This window comes from Nicotiana tabacum, chromosome 22 (assembly GCF_000715075.1).
Source record: "Nicotiana tabacum cultivar K326 chromosome 22, ASM71507v2, whole genome shotgun sequence".
NCBI lineage: Eukaryota > Viridiplantae > Streptophyta > Magnoliopsida > Solanales > Solanaceae > Nicotiana > Nicotiana tabacum.
Genome location: NC_134101.1, coordinates 170,225,615 through 170,241,239, shown reverse-complemented (window position 1 = coordinate 170,241,239; position 15,625 = coordinate 170,225,615).

Genomic DNA, 15,625 nt, shown 5'->3' with positions numbered 1-15,625 from the left:
CACTCACTACACCCAACATGCCAATATGTGATAGCACAAGATCTTCATCATAACTCCTGAACTACTAATATGGTAAACACTTCCTCACCTCTAAACTTTTTACTTAACTCATTCCAAGAGGACCATAGCAACACACGAGTGAATTCTCATAACCGTAGAACATTCAAATCCTCAAGTAGTGGCCTAAGCCACCCTTCCGGGATCCGCCTACACATAAGATGCCATAATACTTGAATACTTCCTAACAATATCAATTACGACAACCGTCGAGCCTCGCACGCACCGCCATCACTATGCCAATTCAACCATGTCTAACCAATCTATCTTATTCTAGTTCATCCTTAACTTGCCTTAGAGATAATAATAGCTCCATTCCTTACATCACCAACTTGAATCCGCACTCACCTTGAGTGACCCCATTCCACGAGACCACCCTATCTCCAAACCTGTGAATCATTTCATACACCCCTTGCACGCACATTCGCATCTTCAACTGACTCACCCATTCTAATAACTCCTTTACAAATCCAAAGTATTTTTCTCTTTTTCCTCCCAATGCTACACTGCAAGTCAAAACATCATAAAATATTCTGAGCCTCTTATCATAAGCTGCTACAAAAGCTTGATTCTTAACCATACTTATAGGCTCGAAATCATTAGGCACCACACTTTAACTTTTGAATCCACTAAGACCGTTGTTGAGAGCCACCCACTCTGACTTGGTTCCGAATATAATCAACTCCATGAATCTTCTATCACATGAATACCCTCTCAACGAAGCACCCGGCCGAATTACTTTCCTTGAAACCCGCATCTATTCAAGGCATAAATCCTGAATCTTTCCCCAAGTCTGAACATGAGCCAATAAGGCCAACCATAGCACACCTTTAACAATTCCTTTGCTCAAATTAGCTCTTATGTTCTTTTTCCTTAGCTGAAATAACCCATCAATATGCTAATAACCGGAAATCTCATGAATAGACGACCGTGCAATCCAACCGTAGGTGGTGGGACCTCCCACTTAGCTTGAAGCCACTATTACACAACTCTGGAACCCAACAAGATTCTTTATTTCATTATTGACATGATCTAGTACAACCAACCCGGCGAGTTCCTCAAAATCTTTCTGTAAGACCATTTATGAATACCCTGAATCATTAACCATATTCACATGTTCGACCTCTTTACCAGATAGCCAGTAGGATTCTTCGCAGAAGTTTCGCCAACCACGTGACAGCTGATCTTCTCACAGGAGATAACCCACCTGTGGAGATTACGCGCCGACATCTTTCAACGTTGCTGCACGAGGTACAATCACTACGTCATCCATAACCCGTCATGAGCCCATGCTCATCCACCAACTGTACTAGTCTGTTCACTTCTTAGGGACATCAACTAAATGTGCAACGGTACCCTCCCAATCCAAGTTCATGTTGTATCCTTATTCATATCGAGCAACTCCTTTATGTTGTATCAAATCTCCCGCTGTATAATAGCCGATATTTCAAATTAAGTCCGTAGACCCAGCCACTGTCCACTAAAACTCCCAAATAACTCCAAACTTTCCTCAAGGGTGTAGTTATCCTGCCATTGAATCCACATACTACTCTGCCACTCTCCCACTTCGGTCAAACCCGCCTCTTTAAGCAATTATTCGACCTCCGCTTCTTACACCTGGACTTCTAATAATTTAACCACTGCATGACACTTCCTACATGTCCTTTCTCATCATTTTCTGCCAGTTGTTGCCTTAATTCAATCTCTATCTCTGTAACATTCAAGCCAACAGATCGTCACTAACTTTAAACTTTTTCGAATATCATCTTTTCTCGAGCTGTCAACATTATAAACCCCGATTCAATCCTGAACCACCGCACCCCGCGATATCTGACAGCCAAGTCCAATACCTTTGCACAATAACATGCCCCAGAGGCAAATTGTAGAAGATCATAACATCGACGAACTTAACACATCCAATCGAGGACGACGATACCACGTCGTAGATGAAAATTCTACCACACTTGAAAACACCAGTCTGGTTACTCCATCAATCCAAATCTGGACATTCATAGGCCCACTGTTTTTCCTCCGCCGTTAATAAAATACCGAATCTCTGAATCCTGCACTGAGTAGACCTCCTTCCAAGTTATTCACTGCCCTAACACATAGGCAAGTATACTATTATCACGTCAATACTGTGCGATAACCAATCATGAGCAATCATAGCAATCTGGCATAACCTCAAAGCTCTCAAAAGTGCAGCTACCGAGCTGAAATGCCAGAATATCCTTCCGCCAGGTGACGAAAATATCCCAATCCACTATGCATGGAGTATCATGCTGCACCACGTCTTGTAGTACCACTAGAATTCTTCAATTCTTGATTTATAATAAGAGCTTTGCGTCGCGTAAGATTGAGTAGGAAGGAAACAAGGGCATAACCAATCATGAGCAATCAAATTGCACGATGAGGAATCAAGAAGGGAAGTACTCCTAACATCCATGTAGCCTCTCGAAGATAAGTACAAATGTTTCTGTACCGATCCGCAAGACTCTACTAGACTTGCTCATGACTCGTGAGACCTAAGGGAACCTAGTGCTCTGATACCATGTTATCACGACCCAAAATCCATCGAAGGCCTTGATGGCGCCGCACACCTCGGTCAGGCAAGACAACATTGAGTAATTAATTAAACTCTCATTTTAATATTTTTAGGAGCCATAATTTCCTTTAATTTAACTAGTAAAAATATAATCATCATTGAATAAATAATAATGTTTACAACTTTTAATATTAAATATACCATAATCATCCCAGAACCCGGTGTCACAAGTGCATGAGCAATCACTAAGAAATCAAATGAAGTACAATAACTATCCAAAATACAGATTTGGACAGGAAGTAAATACAATACACTGAAAGAGACTATGTTGGCTGCGGGTCGCCTCGAGAGATGCAGCTCGCCTAAGTCTCTGTATCATCCATGCTACTACGCCCATTAGGCCATTAGAGTTACATGTGCTTGTGCAACAAAAATGCACAGCAAGTGTAGCATGAGTACAAAAACAACATGTACTAGTAGTCCAATGATAATATACCAATAATTTAATAAATTGAAGATTTTCATAAAAATGACGGTATAGCATGAGGCAAGTAAACAATTCTTCATTTATAAGAAATTTCCAAATTCATTTTCATCATTTATACATTTATCTCAGGCCAGGGAGAAAACAAATATCAACATCTATGAATTTCAAGGCAAGCAATATAAGCATGCACAAATTATGCCGAGGTCATACGGCCCGATCCAACAAAAATTTAAACTATGCACTGCGAGAGGGTCAAATGGTGCGAACCATAGATGCATCTATTTAATCTACCGCGGCGTTCGGCCCGTTCCACAATATATAAACACATTCAAACAGCCAATCAAGGACTCATCAAGGAGCAATTATCCAAGAAAAGGCAATTTCTCTTTTAAATATATAGAAACGATGACTAGTCTTTTAGAAATTCATTTACACATTCGATATGTTTTAAGCATTTTTATTGACAACAAGATTTCAAATATTGCAAGTAAAGCATGATTTTGGGTCCTAAACTACCTGGATTTAAGCATAATAGAAGCTACGCACAGACTCTCGTCACCTCATGTGTACGTAGCCCCCACAAATAGAAGCACATATCCAATTAATTCACCTATGGGGATAATTCCCTCTTACAAGATTAGAAAGGAGACTCGCCTCGCTCCAAAGATCCATCACCGGCATTTCATGTCCTTCGAAGACTCAATTTGACGTACGACGCTCCAAAACTAGTCAATAATTATGTAAACCCATTAATATATGTTCAATTACTCATTATAATCCAATTTATAACAATTCCTAACCCCGATCGAAAGGTTGACAAAAACACCCTCGGGCCCACGTGCCCGAATTCTGAAATTTTTTGAAGATAAGGTTTACCCATAACCTCACGAACACATATATATAATTTACTCTTAATTTCATGTCCAAAATCGTGGTCAAAATCCAAGAATACTAATTTTCTAGGTCTTTCCTCAAACCCCAAGTTTTTCACAAGTTTTAATGCTCAAATCCATATACAATCATGTATTTAACTCAAAACTAACATAAACAACTTACCTCATGCTTGGTAGTGAAAATGGCACCTCAATGTTGCTCCAAAATCGGCTCCAATGGAAGAAATAGGGTTGAAATGAACCCAACCCCCAATTTAAAAGAACCTCACTGCCTCCAGCATTTTCGCACTTGCGGTCACTTGACCGCTTCTACATTTGCGCAGGTGCGACCCACTAACCATTTCTGCGGTCCTCCTCCAGGCCCCTAACTTCCGCGTTTGCATCCTTCCTTCCGCAGGTGCGGTCCCGCTTCTGCGGCAAGATGATTGCATCTGCGGTCCCAGCCTAGCCCAGCCACTTCCGCTTATGCGGCTCCTAGGCCGCTTCTGCGGCACCAAGGCCGCTCATACGGCTCCTCACCTGCGGCCAAAACCTCGCAGGTGCGGTTATACCAGATACCAGCTGCTTCAGTCCTTCTTCAAATTCCAAATTTGATTTGTTAACCATTCGGAATCCACCCGAGGCCCCCGAGACCCCAACCAATCATACAAACCAGTCCCATAACATAATGCGGGCCTTCTTGAGGCCTCAAATCATATCAAACAACGCTAAAATCATGAATCGACCTCCAATCCAAGCTTAATGAACTTTAGAATTTCAAACTCCTACGTTCGATGCCGAAACCTATCAAATCCCATCTGATTGACCCCAAATTTTGCTCACAAGTTATATTTGACATTACAGACCTACTCCAACTTCCGGAAATCGTAATCCGACCCCAATATCAAAAGGTCCACTTCCGGTCAAACTTATCAAAACCTTCAAATTTCTATCTTTAGCCAAATGACTCCAAAACGACCTACAGTCCTCCGAATTCACTTCCGATCGCGCTCCCAATACCAGAATCACCATGCGGAGCTATTCCCAGACTTGGAATCCCAAACGGACATCGATAACACTAATGCACTACAACCCAACTTATGAAATTCTTCCAAAAATGCTAACTTCCACAATAGGTGCCGAAACATTCCTGGGTCTTCCAAAATCCGATCCGGACATATGCCCAAGTCCGAAATTATCATACGAACCTGCTGGAACCTTCGAATCCTAATTCCGAGGTCGTTTACGCAAAAATCCAATCTTAGCCAATTCTTCCAACTTAAAGCTTTCGAAATGGGAATTCTCTTTCAAAATCAACTCCGAATTCCCAAAGTTCAATTTCAACCATGCGCACAAGTCATAATACCTGATGTGAAGCTGCTCACGGTCTCAAACTGCCGAATGACGTGCTAGAGCCCAAAACTACCGGTCTGGTCGTTACAGGACATTCAAGGGGAGTGTTATGAATAGAATTACAATTAGAGTGAATGTCTATCTTTTAGAGAGTTTTACGTTGTGGCTAAGTTATTTTTCTCCTATAAATAGAGGGGTCTTACCCCATTGTAAATCATCCCAAAATTCAATAAAAATGTCCTCTTCCTCTTTCTCTGCAATATTGTTTTTCTTCTTTATTGTTTTATTTCACTTTGGATTTTGTCCACCAGTTACTTCATTATTCCTTTCAACTTTGATTTAAAAATCAAATTCTGACTACAGCTTTAGCTGGTCGACATTTCTCCCTCCAACATTTGTACTCATTTTCAGTTTTAACCATTGATTACACTTATGAGTAATTTAACTGACTTTAACTCATTTTCTTTTTTCTATTATCAACTAATGTAAAACAATAAATAGTAACTACTTTTACACTATCAACAAATACAACTTATAGCATGATTCGCCAAGCTTTTTTCTTTTACCAACATTCCTTTTGTGTGCAAAAAGTACCCTTTTTTCAAAGTTAAGATGTTTGGTTAAACTTTTTGAAGGAACAAAAATACTTTTGAGTAGGAGCATAAATGATTTTTGAAAAGCAGAAAAAATAGCTTCTTTCCAAAACCACTTGTAGATATCGAAATTTTAACGGATCAAGCCCATATGAAATTTGGGCTATATCCGAGTCTTTTAGGCTTTCCTTGGAGGCTACTCTATCATAACCCTAGGTCACTCCTATAAAAAGGGTCACATATCCCCTTAAAAGGGATATCTCAAAAATGGAGATTATTTCGAAAATCCTATAAACTCATGGGATATTCACGAAGAGATCAAGATGCGACTGGATAGACATAATTTAATGGAGATCAAATACATTCCATGAAGGTTTGCATCATCCTACGTTCGAGAAACACGTTGTTCCCTCGAATCACGGAGATAATCAGGAGAGAAGAATCAAGGGAACAAATAGAATGTTACCCGCATCATTTTATCAATAAAACTATGTTTCTTCATATTTATATTGTGCTTGCAATTTATTTTTATATCATATATAATTTGTTGCAAATAAATTGGCACGCTCAGTGGGACCAATTCTGCCATTCATCTCTTCATCCTGCAAGTCAAAGACTACGAGCCCATTTGGATGGGCTTGTTTTAAGTGACTTTTAAGCCAAAATAGTTTTTAAGTCATAAATTAGGAATTCTAACTTTTGGCTTTCGGCTTGTTTTTGTCATTTTAGCTTAAAATCAAGTGCTTAAAAGCATTTTTTACTTTATCGGCTTAAAAGTACTTAAAACAAGCCAATCCAAACGGACACTACAAGTTTCAAATTCAAACTTTTTTTTATGGCTATGTTCAAGGTATTTAGTGGCTTCGATAGATCCGAACACTTCATTTTCTTGGAGATGCCGGGGGAAAAAAATTAAATCTCAAATGAGGACTGCAATCCAGGGGGCAACGTCTATCAAAGCCGCAAAACTGTAAGAAGGACGTCCAAGTGGTCTTTCGCCAAATCCGCAAGCTAACGGAGAGGATGCTCCAAATAATCTCACCATAGCCGTGAAACTTCAAAGTGGAGTAAAGAATATTATTTTCATCCATTGAAGGCTCAAATTCTGAGATTGCTTCCAAAATCAAGTACCACCTCATGAGAATTAGTTGGTGTAAAGTTTTAATATAGCACGTCAAACTGGTGGTTGGAGACCTCATTTTGTTGGAGTCAAAATTCAACTGCAATAGCGACTGGACTATAGTGTTTGCTTCGTCACGTGGATTTGCCAGTGTCTGCTTGGTCACGTGATTTGCCAAAGATATTGACGTGCCATTTCTTTGCGAGGAGAAAAACTGATCCAAGTGGCAAAATTCATGAACAACAAGGAATCAAGTTACTGCAATTTGGTGATGCGCGAAGGATTGCTTATATCATGGAATTATTACTCAAAAATACAATTTTGGAGAATAATCAAAGAAAGATTACTTCTTCGTTAAAAAAAAGTCCACGTGAATGAGAAGTGACGCAATGCAAAGAAGTCTACTATCCTGGTATTTCAAGTCTTGTCTCTCATTTCGACAAGTCCATGCCAACAAGCTTGAAGTAGGGGGCATTTGTAGATATCGAAATTTTAATGGATCAAGCCCATATGAAATTTGGACTATATCCGAGTCTTTTAGGCTTTCCTTGGAGGTTATGATAACGAGGGATTTTGACGTATTTCATGCTCCTTCTTGCTTATGCTTTGATTATAAATTCTTACAAAATAGTCCCAAAAGGCTCATAAGTTGTGCTTGATTGCAGGTTTGATCGACAAAGTGACGAAATGTCAAAGATCGGCCCAAAAGGAGTGAAACCTACGATCAAGTACCAAAGACAAGGCAAACTAAGGACAAACAGGCCTAGTGCGGCCGCACTACACTTTGTGCGGTTCGCACTAGGGGATTTAGAGAACTGGCAAATCAAGCTTCAAGGCAGTGCGGCTGCAATCGATCTTGCGCGGTCCGTACTGAAGGCTCCGTGGCCACACTACCATTTTGTGTGGTCCGCGGAGGAGAAGATCAGAGAGATGTCCAGTGCCAACTTCAAACCCTGCGATCCGCGATCATGTTTGTGCGGACCGCGCTAGTTGCCTCCGCGGCTGCGGTCCATTCTGTGCGGTCCGCGGAGCCTGTGTTCAGAGAGCCAAGACTTCAAGTCCTAGAGCCTAGTGCGGCTGTGGTCCATTATGTGCGGCCCGCACTAACCCCGTAGGGGCATTGTTGTCCAGTTTTTCCAGCTTAGTATAAATAGAATCTTTTTCTATTTTTAGGGTATCAGTTATTTCCAGAACGAAGCTGCGCTCGTGAGAAGCTATTGTGTAGCCATTTTGGCATCTTAACTTAGATTTAACGATAGATTCTCTATATTTACATTAACTTTTAATTAATAGGTTTTGTTCTTCATCTATTTCTCTATTTTCTTCATCAAGCATGAGTAGTTAAACCCATTAGCTAGGGTTGTGGTTCAACCCTAGTGTGGGTAATTGATGGGTGTTGCCATCTAGGATTAGATTGACTATGGGTGTTTGCTATTTGGGTCAATTTTATGGTTTAATCTATGAATTGGTGGTTGCAAACACTAGTTTGTGCTAAGTTGACTTGACTCTTCTTGGGAAAGAGAGCCTAAGTCTCCAAAATTGACCCAACAAGGAATTGGGATGGACTCAAGAGAATTGATAGTCTCAATTAAAGGGTTAAACCTCGAGAGAGTAATTACCCGACTTGAACCCTAGTTGCTTGAGCTAATTTGTCTACCCATTTGGTCTCGAGAGAATAAATTGGGCAAAATCACTCTCTCTACCGAAAGGTGTGAGTGGGTAAAATTGTGCAACGATTATAGCATATTTCCCCAATCATGTCAATCGAGCCTTAGAAGCATTTACCCATCAATTAGCCACCTAGGTGAAAGTCACTACCCTAGTGCCTTTCTACCTATTAGATACAACTCTAGCAATTTTCTCATTAGCATAATGTAGTTCTAATTAGTAGTTGATAATATTAGTTTGTTAAAGAAAAATCAAAAGATGTTTGGAAGTGACATTTGGAATAATTACATAATCCCAATCTAAATAGATACTCGACTCCATTTCTAGCTCTTTGTGGAAATCGATCCCGACCCACAAATCGGGTAAAAGCTATTGCGACCCTCTCTTCTACTTTTTAGTAGTGCGGAGTAGGTAGCGATCAACTTTTTGGTGCCATTGCCAGGGAACTAACGGTTTTGGCTATCTATTTAGTTAGTTTTGTGCATTGTTCTTCTTTCCTTCTTTGTTACTTACTTGTTTGTGTCATTACTCAGGTACCAACATGGCTTTAAACAACGCTAATGACCCTCTTGGAAACGTAATAGTGGGGAAGGAGGTAGATGATCTTGAGCAAGATGAGGTGCCTCTTGCACCTCAAGGTCAACGAAAAGGCCGAACTGCCAATGCTAATCCAAATGACAATATTCCAGACCCTCCCCCGGTTCCTCCAAGAGTAGCTCCCAGAGTATTACCGAACCAGGGCTACGCTAGTGCTATTGTCCCACCCCGAATCCGGGCGGGCAACTTTTAGATAACCAATGTGATGTTGACCTTACTTGAGCAGCATGGGTACTTCACAGGCGCTGCAAATCAAAATGCCTACAAACATCTCAAGGGGTTCGTAGATACATGTTGGGGGAGCAAGCAGACGAATGTATCCGAAGATGCATTGAGATTGAGACTTTTCCCATTCTCACTTCGGGGGAAGGCATTAGACTAGCTCGAGAGACTCCCCAACAATTCCATCACAACTTGGGATGAGCTGGAGGATAAGTTTATTGCCAAATTCTTCTCTCCTAGTCATATGGCGGCACTTCGAGATGAAATATTGGCCTTCAAGCAAGAGCCAACGGAACCTTTGCATGAGATTTGGGAGCGGTATAGAACGATGGTAAAGGAGTGCCCAAATAATGATATGACCGAGGCCATGATCCAACAAACCTTCTACCGGGGCATAAATACTACAAATCAATGCATTGTGAACCAATTGGCCGGGGGCAATTTTATGAAACTTTCTTATGATGAGGCATGTGATGTACTTGATGAAATGGCGGACACTTCTTCAGCATGGCAGAGTAGAGAAAATGTGCCTCAAGGTGACCCTACGGTTATCTATTTGCACAAGGAATTACATGATCACGGGCAAGCGATAGCTGAGCTTACTACTACTATGAACCAATTGGCTAAGGCACAGTTGCAACAAGTTCAAAATCCTCGCCAAGTGAATGTCATGGAGGGTATTAGTATGCTTGTCAACAAGAGAAGGCAAAGGAGGCAACAAAATTAAGGAAATTCTTAGCAGTTTGTTGATGAATATGATGGGTGTCAAAATGATGGTTATGATGACCAAAGTGAAGAGGTACAATATGTCAACAACTATCAAGGCAATAGAGGCAACTATTCAAACCAACAATGGCGACCCTAAGGAAACTGGGGCAATCAACAACAAGGTGGTTGTAATTGGAACAACAACAACCAAAACAACAATTAAGGTAATCAAAACAAAAGTCAAGGCAATTGGAATGGAAATAACAATAATTGGGGTAACAACAACAATCAAGGCGGGTGGAACAACAATGGAAACCAAGGCAACCGGGGGCAAGGCTTTCAAAGGCCCCCAATGTACCAACAACCAAACAATCCACCCCCTTTCCCTTCTCAAGGTCCTAGTTCTTCTGGTAATGATATGAGCAGAACTTGAAATGATGTTCGAGCAGATGATGAAAAGGAATGCTGATTCGGATGCACAATTATCTTCTCACAACACCTCTATCCGAAACTTGGAGGTGCAATTAGGCCAAATCTCTCAGTCATTTAATACTCGCCCGAAGGGTGGGAACAATCATGTTATGGCGGTCACAACAAGAAGTGGGAGAGGCGGTGATGTGAATGCCTCTAAGCAAAAACAAGTCGTGGATGATGATGTTGAGTTGCAAGATGACGAAGTCCTTTTGGTAGTTGAATATGTGGTTGATGAAAATGTGAACAATGAAGTGAGGATTGATATTCAAGAAGTCGAGGTGGAAACCCAAAATGATGTGAACCCGTCTAGGGAACACATAATTGACATGCCAGAGCCGGTTGTGCCAAAAGCCAAGGCTCCTTTGCCAAGGCCACCTCCACCTTATCCTCAAAGGCTCGCGAAGCAGAAGAATGATAATCAGTTTTAAAAGTTCATTGACTTGATGAAGAGCTTATCTATTAACGTGCCTTTGGTGGAGGCACTTGAACAAATGCTGGGTTATGCAAAATTCATGAAAGACTTGGTTACAAAGAAGCGTTCTATGGATTGTGAAACTATAAAGATGACTCACCAAGTCAGTGCTATAGTGCATTCAATAGCCCCGAAGCTTGAAGATCCTGGTGCTTTCACCATTCCTTGCACCATTGGGAGTGCGGATTTTGCCAAGGCTCTATGTGACTTGGGAGCTAGTATCAATTTAATGCCCTTCTCGGTTTTCAAAACTTTGGGTATCGGGTAACCTAGGTCAACCTCAATGAGACTTCAAATGGAGGATCGATCAATGAAGCGACCTTTGGGAATTATTGATGATGTGCTTGTCCGGGTGGACAAATTCATTTTGCCGGCCGACTTTGTCATTTTGGATTGTGAAGTGGACTATGAGGTTCCTATTATCTTGGGCAGACCTTTCCTTACAACGGGGAAGGCATTAGTTGATGTTGAAGCGGGTGAGCTCACTTTCCGAGTGGGAGATGAAAAGGTCATTTTCCATGTTTGCAAATATATGAATCAACCTAATAGAACCGAGGTGTGCTCATTTGTAGACCTTGTCACAGCTGTGATTGTGGATGATACCAGTGTTATGATCAATGTGGAGGATCCTCTTGAGGTTGTGCTATTAATTCTTGATGTCAATGAGGATGCAAGTAGAGTGGGCATTACATGGGATGGGTTCTTATTCTTATGAGCCTAGGAAATTGTCTTTGGATCTTGAAAACCGGAAAACTCCACCAACAAAGCTAACAATTGAGGAGCCACCGGTGTTGGAGTTAAAACCACTTCTTCCACACCTAAGGTATGAATTCTTGGGCTCAAATTCTACTTTACCAGTTATTCTTTCTTCTTGCCTTACTAACATGCAGGTTGAGGCCACTTTGGCGGTTTTTAAAAAGCGGAAAAGGGCAATTGGATGGACTCTAGCTGACATTCAGGGAATAAGCCCTATATTTTGCATGCACAGAATTATCTTGGAGGATGATGCAAAGCCTTCCTTGGAGCATCAAAGAAGATTGAATGAGGCTATGCAAGAAGTGGTGAAGAAAGAGGTGATCAAATGGTTGGATGTCGGGGTTGTATACCCCATTTCTGATAGCTCATGGGCTTCTCCGGTGCAATGTGTACCGAAGAAGGGTGGTATGACGTGGTGACCAATGACAACAATGAACTTATTCCTACTCGGACAGTCACAGGTTGGAAGGTTTGAATGGACTACCGGAAGCTAAACAATGTGACTCGAAAGGACCATCTCCCATTCCCATTCCTTGACCAAATGCTTGATCATCTTGCGGGGCGTGCTTTTTATTGCTTTTTGGATGGGTACTCGGGGTATAATCAAATCTTAATTGCCCCAGAGGACCAAGAGAAGACCACCTTTACTTGTCCGTATAGAACCTTCGCTTTCTCTCGGATGTCGTTCGGATTGTGTAATGCTCCGGCGACATTCCAAAGATGCATGATGGCTATTTTTACCGACATGGTGGAAGATATATTGGAGGTCTTCATGGATGATTTCAGTGTGGTTGGTGATTCCTTTGAAGATTGTTTGGGTAACTTGGATAGAGTGTTGGCCCGGTGTGAAGACACAAACCTCGTACTCAATTGGGAAAAATTCTATTTCATGGTTAAAGAGGGTATAGTGTTGGGTCACAAAATTTCAAAGCGAGGGATTGAAGTTGACAAAGCCAAGATAGAGGTGATTTCATTGCTTCCTCCCCCTATTTTTGTCAAAGGGGTGAGGAGTTTTCTTGGGCACGCGGGTTTTTACCGGAGGTTTATAAAAGATTTTTCAAAAGTGGTACACCCCTTGTGCAAATTGCTAGAAAAGGATGCAAAGTTCATGTTCGATGAGGGATGTATGCAAGCATTCGAGCTTCTCAAGCTTAAGTTGACCACTACCCCGATCATTACCGCACCAAATTGGAGCTTGCCTTTTGAGCTCATGTGTGACGCAAGTGACGTTGCGGTTGGGGCTCTTTTTGGGTCAAAGGGTAACAATATGTTTCATCCGGTGTACTACGCAAGCAAGACCATGAATGAGGCTCAAAGGAACTATACAGTCACTGAGAAAGAGTTGTTGGCTATAGTGTTTGCAATGGAAAAGTTTCGACCATATCTTATGGGGGCCAAAGTTATAGTGCACACCGATCATGCCGCCCTTAGATACTTGATGACAAAGAAAGATTCCAAAGCAAGATTGATGAGATGGGTGTTACTACTTCAAGAGTTTGATCTAGAAATTGTGAACCAGAAAGGTAGTGAGAACCAAGTGGAAGACCATTTGTCCCGTTTGGAGGAGGAGGGGAGGCCTTGTGATGGCCTTGAAATCAATAATTCATTTCCCGACGAATAACTCCTTGCGGTGTCAATGAATGATATGCCATGGTTTGACGATGTTGCCAATTACCTTGTGACTGGATTAATCCCGTGTGAGCTCTCTTCTAACCAAAGGAAGAAGCTCAAGCGGGATAGTTTGGATTTCTATTGGGATGAGCCATACTTATTCAAGATTTGCACGGATGGTATGATTAGTAGATGTGTCCCATAGGAAGAACAATTGAGTATCTTATAGGCTTGCCATTCTTCACCCTGTGGTGTCCATCATGGTGGGGTGAGGGCCACCTCAAAAGTCTTAGTTGTGGATTCTATTTGGCCCACCTTGTACAAAGATGCGGGTGATTTTGCAAAGAGGTGTGACGATTGCCAAAGAGCGAGCGGAATTTCAAAAAGGGATGAGATGCCTCTCAATACCATTCTTGAAGTGGATATATTTGATGTTTGGGGAATCGATTTCATGGGTCCATTTGTTAGCTCTTGTGGGAATACTTACATTCTCGTGGCGGTTGACTATGTCTCAAAATGGGTTGAAGTCGTGGCTTTGCCTAACAATGACGCCCGGAGTATTGTTGCATTTCTTAAAAAGAGCATTTTCACAAGGTTTGGCACTCCCCGTGCGATTATTAGTGATGGGGGGTCTCACTTTTGCAATAAAGCTTTCGACACATTGCTTTCCAAGTACGATGTCAATCATAAGGTTTCGACCCCTTATCATCCTCAAGCTAGTGGTAAAGTGGAAGTCTCCAACAGAGAAATCAAAAGTATCTTGTCAAAGACGGTCAATACAAATAGGACCGATTAGTCGAAGAAGTTGGATGACGCTCTATGGGCTTATCAGACGGCTTACAAAACTCCGATTGGGATGTCTCCGTATCGGTTGGTATTTGGGAAAGCATGCCATCTTCCAGTTGAGTTAGAGCATAAGTCCATGTGGGCTTTGAGGAATTGAACCTTGAATGGGATGTTGCAGCTAATCTTCGTGTTGAACAACTCAATGAACTCGATGAATTTAGATTCCATGCCTACTCCAGTTTGTTCTTATATAAGGACTAGATAAAGTACCTTCATGACAAATATGCTCGTGGAAAGGAATTCAACGTAAGTGATTTGGTTCTCTTGTTCAACTCCCGGTTATGTCTGATTCCAGAAAAGCTCAAATCCAAATAGAGTGGACCGTTTGAAGTTGTGTTTGTGACCCCTTTTGGTGCTCTTGATTTGAAAAACAAAAATGGTGAAGTCTTCAGAGTTAATGGGCACCGGGTCAAGCATTAACTTGGAAAGTTTGATGACAGCCACATGGTGGCGCTCCTTCATCTCCAGTGATGTGATGGTAACATGCGTTGTGCCGCGACCTTAAATCAGGCGCTTCTTGGGAGGCAACCCATGTCTTTTTCTTCTTATTTTCTTTGTAGTATAGGATTGATTTTTGGTCTCACTAGTTCTGAGATGTTACAGGGTTGCGTTGATGCAGTACAAGACATGATGGAAAAATTGAACAAGTCTCTGAAGTTGCCAGTGCGGCTGCACTACATTTTGTGCGGTCCGCACTGGTGTAAGCCAATATGAGGAGTCTCTAAAGTTTGCCACCACTGCCACATTGCATTTTGTGCGGACCGCGGTGGACCTCTACGGCCGCGGTCTATTTTGTGCGGACCGCAGAGGTTGCCTTCTCAAACTTCTTCTAAACAAACCCAGCGCGGACCGCGGTCCATTTTGTGCGGCCGCGCTGGTAGGTGAGAATGGGTCCCAGCGATTGTTCTATAAATAGACCTCAGGGACCCCTGTTTACTCTTTTCGCAAAAAATTTACACTCAAAAGAGACTAATCACTGTTCATACTTCTTCCTTGCTCGTAATTACTCGTTTGCTTTGTGTTGATTCTTTCCTGCTCAATATCTGGTAACATTTCACATAACTCTTCTTAGTTTAATTGTTTAATTTCATTTTAGTTTCATTTCTATTAGCTGGTAGCTTTTCTCCTCCCGTATATCTTCAGTTTTTAGGTTAGTTAGTTCAAATGTTAATGTCTGGGTGCTTGATGAGTATAATGCATTGGGTAATTGAGTAGGGACTTTAATTAGGTGAAATTTGAACTGA